The following is a 6,109-nucleotide window of genomic DNA, read 5'->3' on the forward strand; positions in this document are numbered from 1 at the left end:
ATGAAATAATATCGTTACTTTGAGTCGTTTATTGGTCAATAATATCATATTTTACTATATTATCATGTTCAAATTCCATAAATATTACACCACTCTTGTTGTATTCTCTCAAAAAATATGTAGATATAAAATGATGATTTTTTTGTTTTTACAAAATATAATCTTATGAGCTAATTTTTGTCTTTCAAAAATATGAAATCATAATATAAAATTTTCAAATTCAAATTTTGGAAGATTCAAGATTTCATCTCTTATGAGACAAATTTCACATATCCAAACTTCAATTTTATTTCATGATTTTAAATCATGAAATAATACCACATATCCAAACGCCTATTAAATATCTTCACGTCAAACGAAGAAATTGATTCGAAAAAAAAAGGAAGTGATGAAAGAGAAATTTAAAAGGGTATCCCAAGGGTGGCAAGATAGGTACATGGGAAAGTTTGGATTTTTGTGTTTGAAAATGACTCTTCAATTTGGATTTTATAAGAGTTGTCACTTAATTTATGGAAGACTCCCTACTTTTGTGGTTCGATTTCTTCCACGTTCATAAAAAGGTTTTAATGCACCTTTTAGAATGCAATCATGTGTATAACTATATAAAGACAAAAAAAGTAGTAAAATATATTACATCAAATTATCATGAACAGTACACCTATGTCTTCTTTTGGAGTAAGAAAAGGTTCGTGGACTGAAGAAGAAGATTTCCTCTTGAGGAATGTATTAACAAGTATGGTGAAGGAAAGTGGCATCTTGTTCCCATAAGAGCTGGTAATTAAACTAACTACCACGTTATTTTATCTGTCTGTTTCATTTTATGTGACATTCTTTGTAAAATAATGTGAAATTAATGTACATGCAGGTCTGAATAGATGTCGAAAAAGTTGTAGACTGAGGTGGCTGAATTATCTAAGGCCACATATCAAGAGAGGTGACTTTGCTCCGGATGAAGTGGATCTCATTTTGAGGCTTCATAAGCTTCTAGGAAACAGGCATGCAAGTTTATGTTTTGACAAATTTGATTAATATAATATATATGTTTGACTATTTCATCTAAACGTTATGTTATTTTACGTAGATGGTCACTTATTGCTGGTAGACTTCCAGGAAGGACAGCGAACGATGTGAAAAACTATTGGAACACAAACCTTCTAAGGAAGGTAAATACTACTAAAGTTGTTCCTCGTGAAAAGATTAAGAATAAGCGCGGAGAAATTAGTACTAAGATTGAAATAATAAAACCTCAACCTCGGAAGTTCATATCGAACACAAAGAGGAATATTACAAACAATATTGTAATTGTGGACAAGGAGGAACATTGCAAAGAAATAATAAGTGAGAAACAAACTTCAGATGCATCGATAGACAACGGAGATCAATGGTGGGAAAATTTACTGGAAAATTACAACAACGTTAACGACGTTGAAGGATGGGGAGGAGGAGGTGTAACTAATTGTGAAAAAACACTAACAAGTTTGTTACATGAGGAAATAACACCACCATTAAATGGTGGAGGTAACTTTATGCAACAAGGACAAAGTGATGGTTGGGATGATTTTTTTGTTGATATTGATATATGGGATCTACTTAATTAAAGAGATATGTAATGGCAATATTATTGTAAACTTGTAATAGGGATACATTTGTTCTTTGGAGTAATTTGTATCCCTACAAGAAGTTGTTAGGAAAGTAATGTTCTATATTTTCTATTAATAAGGGCATGTATTGTGATTCACTACCCATATTGACTATATATTTGCTACATCTTTATGTTATTCTCCCTGGTCCATATTAAGTAAATTATTGAGATATTTTGATAGTTCAAAATAAGTGAATTATTCAAAGTTCAAGAAAAATACTAAGACTTTTTTCCTCAATGACTTAACGGTAGGGGTGTGCATCGATCCGTTTGGTTCGATTTTATATATTATCGGTTTGTGTATCGGTTTCCAGTTTTTAAATACGTTAAATCAACATCAAACCAATAAGATATTTTTTTATCGGTTTTGACCCTTAACATTTCGGTTTTCAGTTTAACCAATAAGAAAATACTTACAAAACAAACATACGACTTCTTTAATAAATTTGATGCGACAATAATATAACTTTACAAATGCTCATAAAATAAAAACAATTATAACAATCATGAAAAGAACTATACAAGTATAACAGAGAAATTAAGCGGAATAGGGTTCTTACTTTAGATTTTGACGTTTTGTATAATGTGAAGTTGTGAATTCAAAGTTATTGTAAAGTGTGAATTGAAGGCTAAAGGACAAAGACATAACTAGTAATGTAATGAAATTAATATATAATATTTATGTACAAGTAAAAGTAGTAAATCAATACCGAACTGGATTATCGATTATCCAATAACACATTATTATAAATCAATACCGAACTGATAACTTAGTAACTTTTTTTTATAAAACCCGTTTATAACCGCTTAATAACACTTTTTCGGTTCGGTTTATCGGTCGATTCGATTTTTGCACACCCCTACCTAACATGTCGTTATATTTAATGAGATTCTTAATTATTCCATGTGTTCACTTTTATTTGTCAATTATTTCAAAAATAGATTTTTCATTTTTACTTGTCACTTTTAATAAATCAAGAAAAAAAAATTCTCTATGTTTTATCATTTGCGTTAATTACTTATCCTCAAATCATTTTTCAATACATAACATCAATTAATAGGAGTGGTGTGTCCTAACTAGCCATGTTAATTATTATTTTTTAATGATTGTGCTAAGTCTGAATGTAACAAATAAACATAAACCAAAAAAGTATTTTACATTTTCTAAGAAAATAGATTGAAAATAATATAAAAAATAATAACAGACAATACCTTTAATTTATATACTTCAATATTTTTCTTTTAACAGTTATATTATATCACGAACATTCACTTAATGTGGACTGAAGAGAGTACATATGCTTTTGTGTTTTATGGTGTCCAAGTTAATGAAAAAAAGGATAACATTAACTGTTCCCTTTTTTGGCCTAGAAAAAAAAAAACAGATATACAAAAGTAAAAAATTTATTTACACTCATGTATACTACTATACAAAAATTAACTTTGTTTTCTTCGTTAAATTCAAGTATCAGATTTATTCAAAATACCTCAAAATATACACTAAATCAACCTAGATTTCAGTTTTAATTTCCTTAATACTTTTCCGATTTTTTTTTTCTTGTAGCTATACTCATTCAAAACATCATAACAATCTAATTTTCAATTTTCAAAATTCAAAATTTTGAGCTACAATAATATCTATCTAAACATTCAACTCCAAGCACGTTTTTTTTTTTACCAGTCAATACTTATTGTCCAGTCATAATACTTCTTAAAAATAGTTGTTCAATATAATATTGCGCTAAATTCAATAATTTGATATAATAATATTGAAATAGTATTAACTTGTTGGAGTGCTTGACATTTGAAGAAGATATCAAAAGGCAAATTTAATCTTTTTATAGCAATATATTTTGTGAGAATGTTTGACCATTTGAGAGACTTCAATATATTTAATAATAAGACAATAAAATAGTAAAAGAGGAATAAAAAAGATAAATATAGAAATAATGATATGAGTTCATATTAATCGACACAAAATGATGCAACAAAATATGTAGCCACATAAAAATTAATAATACTATAATTACCTAAACACTATTTCATTCCATAATTATTACTACAATCCTCATATTAAATAGTATAAAATTTATTATATTTTCTATCCAAAAATTTCTTTTCAAGTTTAACACACACAAAAGTGGGGTATCCTTTTTTTAAAAAGGTAAAGTCCTTATCAAAAGAAATAAATTTTTAAAAAGGGAAACATCATTGTAGAGGTTTGTTTGCGGAACCAGGACATAGTAGGGCAATTTGCTAAGAATGAGATAATTTTTTGTGCTATTTTCAATTACCTGGTGCGGATCGTTTGGTGTGACGTATAAGGTATAATAGTTTTAGGAATAAAATGCAGGATTATTTTATTCTGCGTTTGGTTGGAGGTAACAGGCAGTTATGAGATTATTCATCCCATCATAACATCATTTATACCTTGGTGATGGGATAAGTTATTATATATACATGATGGTTGGATAACTTATCCCAGAATAATTTATGCCATGATAATTAATTCTTCGATAACTTGTTCCCAATCAAACGACCCTTACAAATATATTTTGGACCAAAAAGTTAAACAGAGAGCATTGTTTTTTAATTTATAATTAACTCAAATGTACTTGTGCATAATGATAATGAAATGGCATTGTATTCACGCTTAATAAGTGTATCACGCATTTAATAAGTATATATGCGCATATACATTAATATTTCTTCCTAATTGTACTTGAATAATATCTCCACGTGCTTTTAATTCAAAAATAGAAAAATCAAACTTAAATGACTTTTAAGTCAAAAAATAAAAAAGTAGGGGAAAACCTACTTTTGGTTTTTAACTTATTTTAAGTCATTTTAAACTTATTTTACGTTATTTTTAACCTTGTCAAATACTTTCTAACTTATTTTAAGTTATTTTTATATTTGTCAATTGCAAACACTTCCAGAAGTAAAAAACTAACTTAAAAATAGGGTTGACCAACTTTAAAGTCAATCCAAACACCTTCTAATATATGTATTTAAACATATACAATATATCTTTCTAATTATATTCGAACAATATCTTTGTCTAATTGTATTCATGCGGTTAATAAGTGTATCTTCATATATCTTTTATGAAATAATCTTAGTAGGAGTAATCTTGGCTTGGACATTACTGAGCAACCATGGTTCAAACTATGTATTTGTCTTGAAAATTTATTAAATATGTAAAAAATATTATTTTAAAACTCAGTAGTTTAAATGATTAGAATTCAAACCCTATAAACTATAGATTCTTACTTTAAATTGATTTCTACTCCAAATATGTATTGGCCCCTTACTACTTTATCTTCAAAGTGAAACTCCCATGTGAAAATCTAAATTAAGAAAAAGAGAAAACTCCAAAATATAAGAAAAAAAAGAGGAGAAAACTCCAAAACATAAGATTGACATTTTTAACAATCTTTTATGGGCCAAACATGTCGGAATTTTCTGTGAAGGAGGAAGAGAAAGGGTACCAATACGCAGAGTTGTAGCAATCATAAACGTTTTGTCCTTACTTGATAATAGAAACAAACAACTCTTTTACATTTGCCGTATTCATGCTCAGAAGTATCATATTGAGAGATAAAACGTTTCGTATTAAAAACAAGTTTGTGTCTAGAACAATTCAAATTTGATATCTCTAATTAAGGATGAAGAACTAGTTACCATTCCACTATAATTCTTGTTAAGAACAAATTTGTATATAATTTTTCACATGCTTCTTAGATGTCTCTCTTGATTTATTTATTATTTCGTGTTCAAGTTAATTAATTAGTCTAGAAAAGTGAAGAGTGAAGACCAATTGAAACATTAAATATATGAAAATATTTTACAAAAAATAGGAAAATAATTAAGAGTACAAGATTATACTACTAAAATATATTATTTTTTACTAAATAATTTTTCGCTTAAACTTATTTTACGTTATTTTTAACCTTGTCAAATACTTTCTAACTTATTTTAAGTTATTTTTATATTTGTCAATTGCAAACACTTCCAGAAGTAAAAAACTAACTTAAAAATAGGGTTGACCAACTTTAAAGTCAATCCAAACACCTTCTAATATATGTATTTAAACATATACAATATATCTTTCTAATTATATTCGAACAATATCTTTGTCTAATTGTATTCATGCGGTTAATAAGTGTATCTTCATATATCTTTTATGAAATAATCTTAGTAGGAGTAATCTTGGCTTGGACATTACTGAGCAACCATGGTTCAAACTATGTATTTGTCTTGAAAATTTATTAAATATGTAAAAAATATTATTTTAAAACTCAGTAGTTTAAATGATTAGAATTCAAACCCTATAAACTATAGATTCTTACTTTAAATTGATTTCTACTCCAAATATGTATTGGCCCCTTACTACTTTATCTTCAAAGTGAAACTCCCATGTGAAAATCTAAATTAAGAAAAAGAGAAAACTCCAAAATATAAGAA

At 27.4% G+C, this 6,109-nt stretch overlaps 1 pseudogene; it reads left to right on the top strand.

Annotated features, from left to right (window-relative positions):
• Positions 1-645: 645 nt before the first annotated feature.
• Positions 646-1,739, top strand: LOC102590509 (transcription factor MYB113-like; annotated as a pseudogene).
• The last annotated feature ends 4,370 nt before the right edge of the window (positions 1,740-6,109 follow it).

Source organism: Solanum tuberosum, unplaced genomic scaffold (genome assembly GCF_000226075.1).
Source record: "Solanum tuberosum cultivar DM 1-3 516 R44 unplaced genomic scaffold, SolTub_3.0 scf00611, whole genome shotgun sequence".
NCBI lineage: Eukaryota > Viridiplantae > Streptophyta > Magnoliopsida > Solanales > Solanaceae > Solanum > Solanum tuberosum.